The sequence below is a fragment of the Kogia breviceps genome, chromosome 3, assembly GCF_026419965.1.
Source record: "Kogia breviceps isolate mKogBre1 chromosome 3, mKogBre1 haplotype 1, whole genome shotgun sequence".
Taxonomy (NCBI): domain Eukaryota; kingdom Metazoa; phylum Chordata; class Mammalia; order Artiodactyla; family Physeteridae; genus Kogia; species Kogia breviceps.
This window is the reverse complement of record NC_081312.1, coordinates 87,616,815-87,637,040: the sequence shown is the minus strand read 5'-3', so window position 1 is coordinate 87,637,040 and position 20,226 is coordinate 87,616,815. Positions and strand designations below refer to the sequence as shown.

The following is a 20,226-nucleotide window of genomic DNA, read 5'->3' as shown; positions in this document are numbered from 1 at the left end:
AAGTCTCTTGTCTCTTCGGCAGCTCCAGACTTTTTCCCAGACTCCCTCCCTGTTAGCTGTGGTGCACTCGCCCCCTTCAGGCTGTGTTCATGCCACCAACCCCAGTCCTCTCCCTGGGATCTGACCGAAGCCCGAGCCTCAGCTCCCAGCCCCCGCCCGCCCCGGAGGGTGAGCAGACAAGCCTCTCGGGCTGGTGAGTGCTGGTCGGCACGGATCCTCTATGCAGGAATCTCTCTGCTTTGCCCTCTGCACCCCTGTTGCTGCTCTCTCCCCCGTGTCTCCAAAGCTTCCCCCCTCCACCACCAGTGGTCTCCCCCTGTGAAGGGCCTTCCTAGTTTGTGGAAACCTTTCCTCCTTCACAGCTCCCTCCCACTGGTGCAGGTCTAGTCCCTCTTCTTTTGTCTCTGTTTTTTCTTTTTTTCTTTCACCCTACCCAGGTATGTGGGGAGTTTCTTGCCTTTTGGGAGGTCTGAGTTCTTCTGCCAGCGTTCAGCAGGTGTTCTGTAGGGGTTGTTTAGATGTATTTTTGATGTATTTGTGGGGAGGAAGGTGATCTCTTCCGTCTTACTCTTCCACCATCTTGAAGCTCCATTTCCTTGTAGAGGTATTCTTATGCAAGCCCTATCTCAATAAATGGAACTTCCATCCATCCATCACCTGTCATGGTCCTTCTATCACCAAATCCTACCCATTTTACTTCCTAAAGAACTGTCAAATCCATCCACTTCTCATCTTTTGCCAGAGCCATTGAAAGAGCCTCCTAATTAGACTCCTTCTCATAATCTTGTTAGTTTCTGATCACTTGCTGTCTGATCCTGTCACTCCTTTGCTTAAAAATTCTTCAGTGGCTTTCTTTTGCTCTTTGGATAATATCTCAGATCCTTAACATTGTCTCCAAGGCTCTGCACCAGCTGACCTCTATCTCCTTTCTCACGTGTGCCCCACTTGAGGCTCAACCACGGTCTTCCATTTTCTTGAATGTACCTCATTCCTTTTTGATTCATGGCCTTTGAAAATCTGTTCTTTATACCTGGAGGGCTCTTCTCCTCATTCCCCTTTCACTTGGATATCTTCTATACTTCCTTCATATTAGAGCATTTCCTCAAAGATTTCCCTAAACCCCAGACTAAGGCAGATCTCCCTCATTATTTCTATCCCGTTGTCCCTGTAGTTTTTCATTATGAAACTTACATAGTAGATTTGAGGATTCGTAGACTTGTGGATTATTATTGTAAATTCAAAGACAGCGGAGGTTATACCATTTTGCTTATTATTCTATCTGCAGCCAAAAGCATAGTACCTGGAAGGGTAGGTGGTGAATAAATGTTTTTGAATGAATAAATAAATTAATGCCTCTTACATATAGTATATAATGAATACATGAAATGAGCACCATCCACAACTATGGTTGGCCAACCATAAAGTTAGGGCCAACTCCAGCCCTAACTTTACTGAAACCCTTTCCTCCATTAAAATAGCATGTATTGGGCTTCCCTGGTGGCACAGTGGTTAAGAATCCTCCTGCCAATGCAGGGGACACAGGTTTGATCCTTGGTGTGGTAAGATCCTACATGCCGCAGAGCAGCTAAGCCCGTGCACCACAACTACTGTGCCTGCACTCTAGAGCCTGCAAGCCACAACTACTGAGCCCACGTGCCACAACTACTGAAGCCTGCTTGCCTAGAGCCCATGCTCCACAACAAGAGAAGCCACTGCAGTGAAAAGCCCGCTCACTGCAACAAAGAGGAGCTCCCGCTCACCGCAACTAGAGAAAGCCCGCACACAGCATCAAAGACCCAATGCAGCCATAAATAAATAAAACAAACAAACAAATAAATATTTTTAAAAATAAAATAAAATAGCATATATCTTCATTCTCCTAGGATGCTTCCAACTGGGAACCAGTCTTAATATCAAGAAGACTGATTTCTGATGTATGGTTTGGGTGTTTATGTTTTCAGTGATTACTTCATTTCACATGTAAGGGGGAAAATGATCAAGAGACTAGATGGGGTGTCAAAGTAGAACACTGTAAACCAGGGAGTATTGAGAGATAGCCAGGGCCAGGTTCTAATTGATTGCTTCCTTGGCTCTGATGTTAAGGGACCAAAACAACTTCAGTGGTAGAAGAAAAGACATTAGGAAGTGAATAGGGAAATGGTAAAGACTTAATGGGGGATATCGTGTTAGAGATAATGAGTTATTTTCACTAATACTAACTCTTCCTAAAGAGGGGCGCATTTGTTTTTCTAATAAGAATAATCTAAAGATTGGACAACTTACACCCAGCCAGCATTGTCCATTTTCTGAAGGAGTTCTGCACAAGTGGAAGGGAGAGCTCTCTGTTACAGGAGCTGAGATAGTTGAGATTCTAGTTATTCTTGAGCAGAGGTGGGTTTTATTGACTCAGAGAAGCACTTAACTGCTAAGTGTAGTGAATTAGCTTTGATTTTGGGGGAAACATACTTTGTAGGGCCTAAATACCTTATTAAAAGCAATATAATACTACATAAAAATAATAAACAAGTTTCTTGGGAAATCATGGTTATAACTGACTAAATTTATATACTGGTATTTCAAAGTGGCAACTGGAGGAATTCAAATGAAACATTGGCAATTCTGGGCAGTGCATTGGACTTGGAGTTCAATCATAATCTGTTATTTCCTGCTTCCCTTACCCTAAATACTAAATACTCTGTTCTCCAATTGGAGGTTGGTTTTGTTCTTCAAGTCTTGATTTTCACATCATTGCCCAACACCTGTGTTGTTGTTGTTGAATAAGAAATATTCTGCCTTATCTCACTATTTTATCATTCTGGGGTACTTTCCAGGCTTACATAACATTTGTGAAAAACAGTGGGTAAAAGTAAGAAAAGATCACTCCAGAAATTCTTAATGAAACAGAAAATATACAAAAATATTCAGAGCATCTGCACTAATGCCTCATGACAATCCATTTGGACTTTTGGGCCTGGAGAGAAAGAAATCACCCAATAGTTTTGTGTATCACCACCTAGGTTTCTTTCTGGTCAGTAATGGTGGTGATGTTTCCAGATTTGCTATCTCCTCCCCTGACCCCTGCCCCAATCCATGTGGAGTAAACTATTTTGAATCTGGAAGGAGGTTGCCTCTTTTAAGCCATGGAAGGCTGAGTTTAAGTCCCAGTCCCTTGACTTTAGTGTCTATCCCTTCTCCTGGGAATGGAATCCAAATCATTATGGGTCAGTATATACCTATAAAGGCCCAGGATTATAGAAGCTGCATGAACATGCCATGGGAGGCAAATTGAACCCTTTGTGTAAGCAGTTTCTATAGTGCCAGAAATAGAATGTGTTGCCCTCAAAAGTACAGGCTTATTTATTTAGGGAACAGTACTTTGCCAATACAGGGAATTGTATTGCCAATTTAGGGAACAGTACTTTGCCAATACAGTTCCATATTCCTTTAAGCAAACTTCAGATGTAAAAATTATGTTTATTCAATAGTGAGGGCTAAAGAACTTTTCGTTTTAAAGGCTTTTTTAAAAAAGTTGGCCCATGTTTCATCTAAAAACCAAACTTTCTGGTGTCGTTTTTAAAACCTTTTTATTATAAAATAAAACACAGACATGGAAGACCATGTAAACCAAATATATGGCTTAATACATTATTATAAGGTGAACACCACTGCTTTGGACTGAATGTTTGTTTCTCCTCCCAAATTCATAGGTTGAAACCCCCATCCCCAATATGATGGTATTTGGAGTTGGGACCCTTGGGAGGTAATTGGACCATGAGGCTAGGGCCCTCATGAATGGGATTAGGGCCCTTATAAGTAGTGACACAGAGAAATCACCTGTCTCTGCCATGTGAGGACACAGCAAGAAAATGACCATCTGTAAACCAGTAAGAGGGCTGTCACCTGGTACCCTGATCTTGGATTTCGCAGCCTCCACAACTGTGAGAAATATATGTTTGTTGTTTAGGCCAGCAATTTATTAGAGCAGGCTGAACTGGCTAAAACAGCCATGAAGGTCATGAAATAGAACTTTGCCACCCGTTTGATAGTCCCATCCGTAGGCCCCAACTCAATCATAGCCCTTTCCTTTCCTGATTAGTAACTACTGTTCTGACTTCTATAGAAATCACTTTTCCTTGCATTTTTATCATTTTATCACCCAAATGTGCTTTCCTAGACACTATTTTAGTCGTGTCCATTTTTCTTAATGCTCTTTAAAGTATTTATTTAATTTCTAGTTAACTTACAATTTTTTAGGGAAAATCTGTTGTATAAAAGAAGGTATACCTTAAGTCCACTTATCTTTCCCATTGTAGTAAAGGCATTCGTGGACTAAAATGTGTTACCCTCACTTTTGAAATTCATGGAGAATAGCCTAAGCAATTTGCTTGCCTTGTTTGTATGGGCATGTAGAGGGCATCCCCAGTAGGTATGATTGACTGTCTCCAAAAAGGAAAAGAAGAGAAAGAAAAGGGACAGCCCTGAAGAAGAAAATCTTAAGGGACAAGGAAATACATCCTCAGCTGTATATTAGTTAGTGTAGCAATGTGAGGGTAAAAGGAGAGAAGAAGGGAAAGGAGATAGTGTCACATTGTACCAGCTCTCAGTTTGCTTAGACTCTGAATTCTAGAGAGCATAAATATTATAGAAAGAGTAAATGGTAGATGAAAGATAGAATTAGGAATTAGGATGTGATCATTGCAAACATTCCCATACCCCATCTCAAAGGGAGATTATCAATGTAAATTATACAGAAGAAATAAATATGACCAAATGAGTAGTTTGGATGGGGCTAATGATATAAAGGATAGTCCCTAAAACTTCAGTTGGAACCACATAAAAGATTTTAAATGAAATTAGATATAATAATAAATAGCATAATTTTCCACAGCCCTTCAAAAGTGCAGGAACTTTTCCAATTTACACATAGATTGTATTCAAAAACTTTTATTCTAAAGTGGTTCATAGAAACCTATAATATATTTCTCCAGAGACATAACATTGTAAATGGTTGATGTAATTTTTAGGTTAGCCCACAAAATATCATTGAACTCATGGGACAACTGATGAACTGTACTTTTGTGATGAAAAACAGCAGAATTACAAGTAGTGCAGTACTTTCATTGTAAAAATGAAACCCAATATTGAATAATACAGTTATTGAAAATTTTGAATGCGGTGCCTAATGAAAATCACATTATCAGAGGCTAATATGGAAGTTTTTAAAAATATCTTTCTATATTTTATTTATTTATTTTTGGCTATGTTAGGTCTTCATTGCTGCATGTGGGCTTTCTCTAGTTGCGGCGAACGAGGGCTACTCTTCATTGCGGTGTGCAGGCTTCTCATTGGGGTGGCTTGACTTTGTTGAGGAGCATGGGCTCTAGGCGTGCAGGCTTCAATAGTTGTGGCACACAGGCTCAGTAGTTGTGGCTTACGGGCTCTAGAGCGCAGGCTCAGTAGTTGTGGCACACGGGATTAGTTGTTCCACAGCATGTGAGATATTCCCGGACCAGGGCTCGAACCCACGTCCCCTGCATTGGCAGGTGGATTCTTAACCACTGCGCCACCAGGGACGTCCACTAATATGGAAGCGGATGGAAAGTTTTACAGAGATTTTGAAGTAGGCTTTTGGACATTTTCAGGGGCTGTATACATGACTCACTAATTTTTTATCTATTGTTGCTGCAAGTCATGTTGCTTTCATGTTCATTGAAACCAGAATATAACTAGATCTTATTAGCTATAATTTAGATCATTTTTGTATTTACATGTTGAATGAAGAGTGAGAGGAGGAGAAAGGAAAAAATGATAAAAATGTTTTGAGTTGGAAAAGAATGTATGAGGATATAGGAAGATAAAAAGAAATGTGTGGGAATTGTGGACACTTTTTATTTTCTTTATTAATCCTTTAACAGTAAATGTGTTTTACTTTTATAATGAAAAAATTTTAATTTTCTTTTTAAAGAATGTGTAGTATGAGGAACACATTGCTGAGGTGGTATTAACTAAATTGGAGTTCAGGAGGGAGATAAGTCATCTCTTCGCAGGGACAACTGAAGCTATAGAACTGGATGGGAAATCTCAGACTTCATAGAATAAGGAAAGAGATTAGAAGAAGAAACCATGCGGAACACCAACATTTAAAGGATGGAAAAGAGAAAGAGCCTAAAATATAAAACAAGAGACGCATCAGACAGAATAGTATCCTGGAAGCTGACATGGAAGAATGCTTAAGACGGAGGTATTTGTCTATGATGTCAATCCACAGAGATGAGGAAAGGCCAGGGGTGCTCACAGCCATGGCTAAAAAGACCAAAACCATCCCTTCCATGCTCCCAGGATTCTCTCAGTTGATTCCTCGTGAGGAAAAGATGCTCCTTGCTGACTGGCAAGATTGTGGGCACTGATGAGAATGCACCTGTTCATCAACCTTATCATTACAGGCCCACAGGCCACCCAATCACAAATTTCACATAGTAAAACTAATCACATATCCAATGCCAGGAGGACCGTTTTCTTTCACCTACACAGGGCTCAAGTCACAATTAGCTTTCTCCCTCCAAAGAGTGTGATGAACAAACAGTATATGAATCAAGAGGATGCTAGTCTAGAGCAAGCAACCTAGGAAAACAGTGTGGGGCTGTTTCTGGGCTCTTTATTCTGTTGTGTTGACCTTTTTTTTCCTTCTGTCAGTACTACACTGTCCTGATTACTGTAGCTTTATAATGCATTTTGAAATTAGGCAGTATTAGTCCTCCAAATTTGTTCTTCTTTTGTGATATTGTTTTGCCTATTTTAGGTCCTTTGTTTTGCCACGTGAATTTTAGAATTGGTTTGTTATTCTTCAAAAAAAAAAAAAGCCTGCTGAGATTTTGACAGCAATTACACTGGATCCATAGATCTGTTGGGAGAGAATGGATATCTTAACAATACTGAGTCTGGAAATCCATGAACACAATATATCCCTGCATTTGTTTAGGTTTTCTTTCATTTCTCTCAGCTATGTTTTGTGATTTTTCAGTGTAATTGTTAGAGTTTTTTAAATTGCTAATCACTTGCATGTGAAATGTTATCTCAATGAGGTTTTAGTGGAGGTCCCTGATCACCACTGAGATCAAGCATCTTTTGAGTGATTATTGGCCCTCAGGTTTCCTCTTCCCTGTATTGCTTTCATGTTGACCCTACATTTAGCAAGAATATCTCCATTTGGGTGTTCTTAGGGTCTCCTGTTTTTCATCTATCTTTTGTTTTTATTGATAGTCGATTTTTTTTGTTGTTGTTTAGCTCTTGAATTCTGATATAGTAATTTAGACTTTGGGGCAAATACCTCTTTACATCTTTTCATTTCTTATTAACTTTATCTTCTCCTATTTTCTGCCAGTAGGAAGTTCCAGTCTTTCTCGTGTGCCCTGGATGTTCTAGCTTAGATAACTTTTGAGAACTCTGATTTGAAAGCAAAGCAGGAGGTCACTTAACTTGTCAGCGTCCCTTGGGCAATGCCTAGTTTATCTCTTTGCTCAGCTAATCTGCTCATTCCTCATGGTTCACTGCTCTGGACATTCTGCGATTCTGTTCCAACCGAGCATATTAAAAGAGAGAGACAATTCCGCATCACTGGGCAGAACTTGGGTAGCCTGGGGTTCTCACCTTTGAGGCAGCAGGTACCTTGGCAGATTGCTCAGCAACTCTGGGAAAAGGTTGTCAGCACAAGAGCCTCAGTCACTGCTCTGTAAACTTGCTTTGAGCAGCAAAAGGGATCTGCAGATAACAATTTCTCAAGAAAAGTTTGGTGATTGATTTTATTGATGATCCATGTTTCTTTTTTTAATTAATTAATTAATTATTATTTTTTTGGCCGTGCCACGTAGCATCTTAGTTCCCCCAACCAGGGATTGAACCCGTGCCCCCTGCAGTGGAAGCACAGAGTCTTAACCACTGGACCACCAGGAAAGTCCCTGTTGACTGATTTTAATTTAAAAGTTTGATTTCTGTTGGTTATAAAAGAGGCTTTCTGTGATTTCTAAGTCAGAGTCCTACATGGATCTGGTTGTGTCTTAAGAATATTCTTTATGATATTACAGTTTGTAAATAATTACATTTTGCTTTTCAATACTTCAGACATTTGTTGAGTACCTAGTGTATGCCGAGCAGTGTGTCAAGAATCTACACTATCAGGGTGAAGACAGCATGTTCCTTCCCCTAAAAGGCTTAGAGATACCAGAATGTAGGTAGCAGTTAACTAACTCCAATGCTTTCTCAGAAAAAGAAAAGGGAAGGTAAAGACATTCTAAGGCACAAAAAGCAAGCAGTCTTATAGAAACTTGGTCAGGAAGAGTAGATCTAGGGAATTAAATGAATACCTGAAACGTGATTTCTAGATGACTGGAGACCAAAAAGAAATATTGAAAGAAGTTGCCAGTCAGAGATTTCTGTGCTCCCAGACACTTGCTCATGCTGTTCTCTTCCTAAAATGTTTTCCATGACCCTTTTCATTTGGCCACCTCCCACTCATCCTTAAGGACTCATCTTATTTATTTATTTATTTTTGGCTGTGTTGGGTCTTCATTTCTGTGCGAGGGCTTTCTCTAGTTGCGGCGAGCGGGGGCCACTCTTCATCGCGGTGCGCGGGCCTCTCACTATCGCGGTCTCTCTTGTTACGGAGCACAGGCTCCAGACTCACAGGCTCAGTAGTTGTGGCTCATGGGCCCAGTTGCTCTGCGGCATGTGGGATCTTCCCAGGCCAAGGCCCAAACCCATGTCCCCTGCATTGGCAGGCAGATTCTCAACCACTGCACCACCAGGGAAGCCCCAGGACTCATCTTAGATTTTATTTCCTATGGGAAAGCTTTCCTCCTTATCTCCCATTTCAGCTAGGGGACCCTCTTATGTGCTTTCATGGCACCATAACATATGCCCTTACTGTTCCACTTATCATACTGCATTGAAAGTTCCTCTTTATTTGTCTGTCTCCTCCCAGTAGACCACAGATATATCTTGCTCACCACTGTATTGTACAGTGTTGTGTCTAGCACTGTATAAGGCATGTGGCAGGCACTCATTAAGTATCTGATGAATAAATGAATAAACAGTGAAGTGTCTGATACGTAAATGAACAAACTGATGAACAAATGAAGGGTGAGGAGGGGGAGTGTTTAGCCCAGAGAAAGAAAAGGCCCAAATATAAGAGTAAGGCTAATGGCTCTGAAGCTGGAGGGGTACGTACTATTAGAGAGCATCAGTAATTGGAGGAGTGTCTCATTTTCATGATGATACTGATTGTTGTTGGCCCCAGTCTCCTCCACAGTTCAAGTTCAAGACTTGGCAAGAATTATCAAAAATTGATTATGTGCCTAGTTGTGTATTAGGTGTCCTGGGAATTATGGTCGCTCCCATAAAGTGCTTGCAGATCAAACTGGTGCCTTCTGTTGTTATCTAAGTGAAGGGACTACTGAAAAAGATGGGATTAAGACATAGAGCTCCCTTCTAGAATTATTTGATCTATTAAGCAACACCTTTCAGAAATGGTTGTTCAAATGGCTGTAAATCAAACTCACCTAAAAGATGACTCTCCACCTTGGTGAAGTACCTTGTTCAAATTCAGTTCACCGTAGCTATGACCTTTCCCTGGCTTAGCTCTGGAGTGACTTCCCAAGAAGTTAATTTAATATGTTTTAACAGGACCCTAACATACTGAAACAGTGGGCTAACATCAACAAAAAGAAATGTACTAGCATAATAAGTCTCACATTTAGTTCTAGCAATTGATTGTACAAGTAGAAGATAGTGGAGGTCTAGCTTAGTAAAGGAATGCTTGAAATGGGGTTCTAGATATCCACAAATTGAACAATGTAAGTTTCTCTTAAACCAAATACAGGTTTAGGATTTTTAAAGGAACTATAATGTTCAGATCAAGATTTAATAGCTTTGGGACTTCCCTGGTGGCTCAGTGGTTAAGAATCCGCCTGCCAATGCAGGAGACATGGGTTCGATCCCTGGTCCGGGAAGTTACCACATGCCGCGAAGCCACTAAACCCGTGCGCCACAACTACTGAGCCTGCACTCTAGAGCCCACAAGCCACAACTACTGAGCCCACGTGCCACAACTACTGAAGCCCGTGTGCCTAGAGCCCTTGCTCCGCAACAAGAGAAGCCACCACAATGAGAAACCCGTGCACAGCAACGAAAGAGTAGCCCCCTCTCAGCGCAACTGGAGAAAGCCCGCACGCAGCCACGAAGACCTAACGCAGCCAAAAATAAACAAAAAAATAAATAAATGTATTTATTTTTTTAAAAAGATTTAATAGCTTTACTATCTCATAAAGCTGTAATATACTTGGACTATCATGTTCAGTGTGATCTTCTTAGTTAACGAACAGTAGCAAACCAGAGAATAACACAGGATATTGACCAAGATCTAGAAATAAGTCATGTGAAGATCCAGTTGTAAGAATTAGGTATTAACTTGGGGAAGGGAAGACGTGGAAGACATGGTATAGTACAGTGTCAAGTATCTGAAGGGGAATCTTGTGGAAGCCTGAGTAAAGGATATTTCATTTCTTTCAGAAGCAGAGCTAGGATCAGTGGGTTGAACTTACAGGAAGACATTTCTTCTCATTGTCAAATAGAACTTGCCACAGTTAACACTATTCAGAGGTGCAATGGAGTATGTATGTGAGCTGATGAGCTCTCTGTCACTCAAGTGGAGAGTGGAAAGTCATCACCCTGAGATCAGGGCTGTATAGTTGTATAGGTTGGTTGGTACACAGGACACCTGGCCAAGGGGGCAACTAAGGCTGAAATCCAGCCAGTGCTGCAGTAGCTATATCATGCATCCTGGCATCCGTCCCCCAGAGGAAGAGGTATCTTTTTATAGTTCACCAAAAGATACTCCAGGTCTAGCAGATACAGAGAGGTTTTCTCATCAGGTGAGAGAACAGGTTAGTAACTGCTAACTCCCTGCCAACTTTTATCGTTCAAGAAAATAAAGTAAGAAAAAAAAATCCAAGCAAACAGATTCCATTTAACCCAAAGGAGCATAATTTAATTATGCTTTTCAAAGTATTGATGTATTTGAAGGGCTCCTTAACTCTCTCCACATGACATTCTTTGCTGCGTTGTGCAAGAGGGAATGAGAGGGATGGAGTTCGGTGGTCTTCCATGCTTATTAGTAAGCTCTCCCAATAACAAGGTGTGAGCTCTGCTACATCCAAGGCATATCCAGTGCCTGTCGTATCTTTCTTTGGAGATGAAGCACTGTTAAAATGTTTTCCACTGAAAATCCTTATATTTAAGTGTAAATTTTTAAAAGTACGATAGAAAATTGTACATATAATATCATTTCCACTCTGCTGCATAGAAATTTTCTTGAATCAAAGACAACAAAATAATAACAGATCTACTCTCTGAGGGTTGGAATAATTGGTGAGTTTTATGTATTTTGTAAATGGAAAACAAATACTTTAAAACAATCATTCCTTCACCTTGAAAAATATACATTTTAAATGTTTCATTTCACCTTATGTCTCCACATATGATATAAGAAGAAAAACAGTCTCTTCTTTTTTAACTTCGCATGACCCAAACGTCTATTATACTGAGCTAATGGGTTGGGTCAGTTCGGTGAGTTACTCCTGGTATGTCTAGGTTGATCGTTGAAGTATAGTTGTATCTAGTAGCACAACAGAATTTGAATTTGATTCATCCTCCCACCCTGTCAGCAGATTACTCACCAATGGGATTCACACCTTCTACATTCTCAATTCTTCGATTGCATTACTACCACATACTACCAAAACAAAGTGCAATTAAAATCTTTGGGGGAAAAAAGACACCTCATGGACTGAGGAATTGATCCTGGAAATGACCTTCAGAAACAGATGGGGTAAAATGCTATATCCAAGAAGAGTGAGTTTTCCTAGATTCCATACATGTTGAAGCAGGAGAAGGCGCAAGTTGCAAACAAACAGCTGATGCAATACTTTCGACTCCTAAGCTGTGTTCCGTCTCCAGTGCAATGCTGGAAGAGGAGCATTTCAAAGACAAAGAATGGAAGCATGAAGCAGTTAGCAAGAGTAAATTGTCAGAACTGCTGGCAGCAGATAGGCCACGAGCATCAGGCCAGCAACCCCCAGCGTGTCTCTGATTCTGGGAATAGAGGTTTATCTTAAATCTCCACCTGGTTCTTGTTTTAATTTTAGACCTCTCTATCTAGTTCATCAATCACATTACAATGGAGTAATTATAGAAAATTAAGCATAGAATCCAATTTCCCCTTTTTCTTCTACCCTCCCTTTTGTGATTTGCATTTTGTCAGGTGCAGTTTGTGTCTCAGCTAGGACACTCGTGTGACTGTGTGTGTGTGCAGCAATCTGCTTTGACTTCACTCTTGTGTATAATCCAGGCGCCTCACCAGCTAAAGGGCATGTTCCAATTGCTAAGACACTGCCAGGACAGAGATTTGCCACAAGTTCCTGCAGACTTCCACTAAAAAAGGATCCTCACTCTGGGGAAGGGACAGAAAAACTGGCAATAATTAAAGCCAGTTGGCAGGTTTTATGATGAAAGGCGCTGGCTGAGGGAGGAGGTGCTTATATTAGAAAGTAGAAGAAATAAAATTACATTGCTCCAACAAAAACATATTTATAACCATTATAGCTCTTACCTCCAGAAAATCTTAGAGGGTTAGTGTCATTCATCTCTTTTTTTCAGTTGTGGCATGCAGACTCTTAGTTGCGGCATGCGAATTCTTAGATGTGGCATGCATGTGGGATCTAGTTCCCCCACCAGGGATGGAACCCTGGCCCCCTGCATTGGGAGCGCAGAGTCTTAACCGCTGGACCACCAGGGAAGTCCCTTATTCATCTTTTCTTAACCAGGGAACTATCCAGTTAACTAGTAGAGGCCCTTCCTATTCCCACAGGCGCAGGATTATCAGTGGCATACATTCTATCTGGAATGTTTTATGGATTTGGTTACAGGCCACATACAGTCCTCTCAGATCCTAGTTACAGTTATTTATTTGCTAAGCCATTTAAAATGAGCCCCTTTTGGGCTTCCCTGGTGGCGCAGTGGTTGAGAATCCGCCTGCCGATGCAGGAGACACGGGTTCGTGCCCTGGTCCGGGAAGATCCCACATGCCGCGGAGCAACTAAGCCCGTGAGCCATGGCCGCTGAGCCTGTGCGTCCGGAGCCTGTGCTCCGCAATGGGAGAGGCCACAACAGTGAGAGGCCCGCATACCGCAAAAAAAAAAAAAAAAAAAAAAAAATGAGCCCCTTTTAAGAAGACCTTTCAGTATTTTTGAGCATATGTGACAATTTTCAGGAATCAAATATTGCAATATTTATTTGTAGAAATCCTACTAATTTATATGGAGAAATACCATCCAAGGGAAAGGACCATATCTGTCTTGTTCATCATCTGCATCCTCAGAATCTCACACAGAACCTGGGCACAGTAGATGTTGATCAAATGAATGAATGAGTCTGCAAAGCTATCAAATTCTGAATAATTAAAGAATCAAGATAATTTAAACCTCTTTTTTGGGTGTCTGTAACAAAGTATATCCTTCCCTCTAAATCTGAATTAAGGCCTCTGGATATAATAGATCAGTCCTTATTCACCCACAGTCCTGTCTCACCCCAGGTAACATAAAATAATGTTACTTTAGGTACATTCAGAATAAAAAGACAACTTACAGGATTTGGGGTGAAAGCAAAGACTTTTCAGTGTCTTTCAGTTATTAACTTTAAAATTCTAAATAGAATTTTTTTCCTAAGCAATGTAAGAATAAATGATTGTGGGGAAAAAAAAAGAAAATAAAGAATAAATGATTTTGAAATGATCATGCCCTTAGCAAAAGAAACCTTTTTGCAATTTTAGGAAAAGCTTGTTAAATATAGGAATATATTTTTCCCTCTGAGTACAGAAAGAAAAACAGTTTTCCTTTAGCCAGCAATTTTACTGGCTGCATATTCCATACACGTTCAAACACAGTAGAATAATGTAGATACAAGGCATTCTATTAAAACCACCTTTAGGAAAGCTACAAGTGCCTCAGGTACAGTAAACGAACTGTCATCATTCCAGCTTGGAAAAAGGAAACATACAGAATGGGAGTCAGAAGAACAAAAGAAATATATTTCATTTTTCATGTACCAGAGGTAGCTTGAAAAAATGAACTTCCCAGGAAATTCTGAGAAAGGGGTCAGTTGCTTTGCTGTTCACTTTCTCACATCTCGGTAAGAAAAGAAGTGCTCTGCGAGGCAGCATACATCCTCCTCAGTATTTCAATTAAAGCTAAAGATAGAAAATATTCCATTTGTAAGGAATACAACTGATTTTGAGTTCTTCTTTAAAACATCAGCTGAGCCTTAAATGTAAAAGAATCATGATGTGATTTGGAGGATTTGCTTCTAATAATCAGGGATAGGTAGAGTACAGATAGGTAGAGTACAGATGAGACTAGATTTGCTGTGAATTTATCATTGATGAAGCTGGGTGATAGGCACACAGGAGTTCATTATACTGTTCTCTCTACTTTTGTGTATGTTTGAAATTTTCCATTTTAAAAAAATTAAACATATTGATCCTCCAAAATGGAAAAAAAATTTTTTTTTGAGATTGGCATGGTAAATAGCAGACACATGGAATATGGAATCAGAAGTCCATTATATGCAGGTCTCAGTCCCAAAATGTACTAACAGTGTGGCCCTGTATTAGGTACTGCAGGTCTTCAAACCTCAGTTTCAACATCTGAAAAGTGGAAACAATGCCAAACTTATCTAGCTCATAGGTTGTCATGAGGATAAATGAATGAATATTTCTGAAAATACTATGTAACTTGTAAATTTCTACAAAACTGTAAAGTTAAATAATTCTTAATTGAACTATAAACCTATCCAAAGTTGTTCGTGCTTTACTTTTCCCACACTTAACTAAACCAGTTCCAGCCAGAACCAAGTTCACGTCTTTCTATATCTATAGCAGCAGAACAAAACTGAAGTATCATCTTCTTCTTTCCTTCTGCTTCCATCAGAGATCTGGGCTGCTCTAGTCAACTCCTAACTGACTTTCCTGCCTTCTTTATGGCCCTCTGTAATCCTCCTGCAATCTACTGCCAGAGAAATCTTCCTAGAACACCACTTGGATCATGTGATTTCCTTGCTCAGAAACATTCCTGGAGCCCCACTGCCCATGGGATTAAATCCAGTTTACTTAACCACCTTTTCAAAGTCTTACTCTGTGATGCCTTTCTTCTGCATTTCTCCTCTAGGGATGCAGTACCCTTTTTCTCCCTGTCTGCCTAGAGTTTATCAATCCCTAAGAATCAGCCTAAATCCTTCTTCCTCCAGGAAGTCTTCCTAAACCTTTCCAGACCATATAATGTCTCCTTTTTCTCAGTTTTAAATATATTTGATTTGACAATTAATTGTGTATTCCTTCATGATATCACTTTTATTGTTATATTAAATAGTTAATTATCCCTCTTGTTCCTTAACTTCCTTCGTGGCCTTTTCTATTAGATTACAAACTCTTAGAAGGCAAGAACTGTAACTTTTGTGTCTTTCTGCGTCAAGGCCCAGTGCTTTGCATATAGCAGGTACTTTGATTAACATTTTCAAATATTACCCTCTGCTTCCATCATAGTCCCTGGTGAGGCCAATAGTTAGCATATTAATACTACCCTCATTTGTATTTCTTTGGATCTTAAAAATCACGTCAATTTTTTTTTTTTAATTTTGCATGATACCTTATAGAGTGGCATCATGGGGGAAAAGTTCAGTCTTAAGTTTTACACAGATCTAAATTCAAATCCCAACCTAGAGACATTAGCTATGTGATATCCTGGCAATTTACTTGACCTTCTGATTCCTTATCTTCCTCAATCATATAATGGAAACGCAGTAATACTTTGGCACAATAGATGTATAGTACCTGGCCAGTGATCAGTAAAAGACACATATTATCTTAGTGTACATCATATGGTTTTGGACAGGTTGTCAAAGTGAAGGATCATGGTTCTATTTAACTCTTGTGAGTTAGGATACAGCAAATAATAGAACAGAGTCAGGAAAAGCCTCTACCCGCTTCTCCAAGCCCTGCTTCCGTGCTCTCTATTTGCTCTTGTGCATCTTTAGCCATAAGGATTATGCACTAAATATAGCTGGAATCCCTAATGGTCAATTTAAAATGTCCTAGGTTCCCCAGGCCATTTTTCATCCCATTCTGTACCATTTGAGTCCCTTAGTCCCTTAGTACTTCTTTGGAGGTTCCCCCTCAACCTAAACCATAGCTCAGTCATACCCTCTTTTTTCCTTGCTCCTTTAATTCATAGCAACCCTAATTATACTTAGTTCTCCTGAATTCTTCTACCTGCAGTTACGTGGGGTTTGCCAGCTCTGAGTCTGAACCGTGAGCTGTAAATCATCGTGTTTTCATTTATTTAGTGATCCAAGGTTGCTTCTTCTAGACAAGACCCAAAGCAATGATAAAGACAGACTTCAGTCATAAAGCACAATGTTGACAATACTTGAGGACATGAAACTAGCAAAATACAAGGTCAAAAGAGAATTATCATCATCTGGAATTGGCCGTTAGGTAATATTTTCTCTCCACTGAGGGCAGGCTTCTGGACATGTGCATGCTTAGGCATAAGAAAAAGAATCAGTATGTGAAAAAGGCCAAAATCTAATATGCCATAATAGAAAAACCTTGTTATATCAGGACTCTGTCATTATGAGCATTTTTTTTCAATATTTAATGCTGTATTATTTCATGATTGAAAAAGAAATAAAAAGTTCAGGAAAATGGCCATAAAAGCATTAATTATGAAAGAATTGAATAGGGAAAATAACATCACAAGATTATCATGTTATTATATGGAAGGACTTTTGCTTGTGAGTCTGACCCACTGTATGGAATGACATTTCTGAGATAGAGCCCTTGTGGCTAATCTGTTGATCTATAACCAGTGAGTGGTCATCTTGCTTAATCTATGGTTATAACAGAAGTTGCATTCACAAATGCTTTTAAAAGGGCAATTCTATATAGGTTACATTTTTTCAAACACAGTATTAGACTTCAATTTGTTCACTTTAGCTACTCAGCCTTGAGTCATAAAAAGGGACTCAAATTCTAAATTATATTCATTTTTCTACTGCTCGTTATCACTGATATGTTTTTTACTTATCTTTTATTGATTGCAAAACAGACAGAAGGAGAACTGTTGGTTTCCATTATATGGATCTCTTTTTTAAAAAATAATCATCTCATTGAAGAATTTTAGTGAGTGTGTGAATGTAAATAACTTGCTCTTTCACTAGTACCAAGTAATGGGTCTTGCCAACTAGAACCCATTAAAAGGGAAAAGAAATATTGACTAAGTCCACTCATTGTTATCTGCTGGTCTTTTAACAAGCAAGAAGGTCCAGAAAAAATTTCAGAGGATTGCCAGGAATCTCAACAGAGACAGTATAATTGTCAGTGAGGTCCCCTTGAAATCCAAAGGCAGCCATATGTCTGTGGATCTAAATCATACACCCATAGAATGATGGAGTATTAGTCCTGGCAGGGACTTTGGTAATCAGCTAGACCAGCTGATTACCAAAGAGACATAAGGTAGTTGGTGTCCCAGCCAGAGTAAGAACTCTTGGGTCTCATCTCCCAGTTCACCACGCGCTGACCTCACTGCTTTATTTGCAAAGTTTTCCATGTCAACAATTAATATAAGTCAATTGTGATTATTTTCAGGCACGTAATGGCAGCTTTGCTGGCACTACCTCAATATCAGTCTATTTCTTTGGAACTGCCAGGACTTTATTTGGTTTATTTTTAAAGCCAAGCAGTTCTTTAAACCTTAAAATATTTTGTTTTCAAAACCTAAAAGGCTCTTTATTTAGTCCATGATGAATATTTGACTAGTGTTAAATTTATCATTCTGTCAGTACTCACATTGTACTCGTCAATTAATTGTGACTCATCAAAGAATGTTTTGATGTTGAGTTGTTGGCTAACAGATGGCTCTCTTGAGAGGAATTGAGGTAGTGAGCTATGAGGTCCAAGGAGAGAGACTTCTTACATAATTAGTCACTAGAGGTTGTTTGAATTTGTAAGAAAGCACAGTCTTCTGTGATGGTGGGGGCTGGGCTTTGTACTAAGGTAAGGAAGTCCTCTTCTTTTCTACTCTGTTCATAGAATGGATGGGAGTTGACAGCGGTGTTGCTGGTGTGCCAGGTGTGATTTGGATTGACATGAGTGGCCAGCAGAGAGGCACAAAGTCCAACACTAGGATGTTCTGTTTCTACAGGGTCTGTCATCCTGGAAATTCTTAGTCACAGAGACCACCACACAGGAAAGAATAGGCACTCGAGCAATAGTGGTACCAATAAGAACTTGGTAAGAGAATGTGAAGCAATGAACCCTGCTTTTAAAAAGCATCATGTCAGAGGCAACGGAAACATGCAAAAACATATCCCCTTTCTTTTTACTCTTTCTTTCACCTTTTCCTTTTGTTTTGTGTTTCCAAGATTACTTTTCCCTACCTTTTTACTTAGGTCCCTCAATGGTACTCAAGGCATGAGCAGCCCTCAGTACCACATTATTCAGCATCTGTGTGCCAGCCACTATGTTAGCATGAATCTGGCTACATGAGTATTAGTCTGATAGTCTGAGTCTAGTGCATTCACCAGTGAGTCATTCTTTGGGATGGCATTTAGTGCTTCTTTAATTTATGTAAGAAAAAAGGAACATACATTGTATCATAAGTGGGATGAAGAAAAACCGAAAAAAATTCAAATTCTCTTAGATGTATTCTAGAAATTATCACAAACAGCTTAATAGGTGACACATACTTAACCTCTCTGAGCCTCAGTTTCTTCATCTATAAAATAGGATAATAATACATACCTCATGGAGTTACATGAGAATTAAGTAAAATGAAATTATCAGTGTCTTGCCCACAGTAAGGACTCAGTAAGTGGTCTCTGAGTTTAGAAAGGGAAGTAAACTAAGTAAGTAGGCAGTGATGTTTACTTGCTTGCTAGCTTAAGGAAACATGGGGGAAATGATAAGGAATCAAGGCAGACTGGTAGTTGAATTAATAATCAATGAGAAGAGGCTATTTTAAAAGGATGTTTGGCAAGAACATGGCATTCAAAATCAAGTGATCATGCTTTCACTGTACATCACTGGAGTGTTACTTCAGTTTGGGGCTACAAGACTTCAAAGCACTGAGAGAATAACTAAATTAAGTAATACAAATGCCTGAATCCCTTCTGGAATGTCAATTAGGAACAGTGGAGAGAATCAAGAATTTGGGGTAGGAAAAATGGATGTGAGCCTCTGCTCAGCATTTTCTAGACACCTAACTAGAAATGATCACAAATACTTTAATAGGCAACACATAGCCTCACTTAGCTTTCACATCTGTAAAAAAGATTAAGAATAATTTTAAAATCTCTGACAAGTTCTCTGACTATGCTTTGCAACTTTGCAAATTGCAAAACATTGTATGAATCACTTTTTAAGGCGATAATGGGGGAAGATATTTACTCCCCTCAAAAAAGGCTGACTAAAAAAAAAAAAAAAAAAAGGCTGACTAAACTGCCTCCTGATATTACAGGTAAAAGAATAAATAAGGGATAGATGATGGTAATTCTTGTTTTCATAGAGGGTAGAGTTGAAAGAAATGAATTGATAACTGTGCAATCAATGTTGCAGAGACAAAAGAAAAAAAGCCTAAATATAAAGTTATGTAAACAGTGGCCAACAATGAGCATTAGTAATCCCTTCCTTGTTTATACCTTTCCTAAAATTCATAGACTCATAATTTCCAGCCTTTTTGGAAGGAGACACACACACGGGAAGAGTGCTATATAGCATCTTTAACAAATGAAAATGGTTTAAAATACATTTTGTTTGATGCTTTGGGGTGCTGCACAGTTAAGGTTCAGAGACCATAATATAGGCAGTTTCATTTAGGGATATTTTAGTTGACATATGACCCAGGAATGGGATCACAGATTGAATGACTTTTTGAGATTACTTCTATCTATTTTTCTTAGTGGAGCAGATGTTTCTAAGTAACTGAGATGTTGAAAACTTCGGAGCAGAAAATATGTCCTCTCACATCATGTGTATTTTAATTGGTTTGATTTCATTTATTTATTTTTTTTACATCTTCTCACAAAACAGCTGAATTTAAAAGAAGTAAATGAGGAGGAAAATTC

The 20,226-nt window shown here is 39.3% G+C and overlaps 1 protein-coding gene across 10 annotated transcripts in view; it reads left to right on the top strand.

Moving 5' to 3' along the window:
• FRMD5 (FERM domain containing 5) overlaps positions 1 to 20,226 on the top strand; it is a 362,059-nt gene that overhangs the window by 255,409 nt on the left and 86,424 nt on the right. The gene's annotated exons all lie outside the window — the stretch shown is intronic.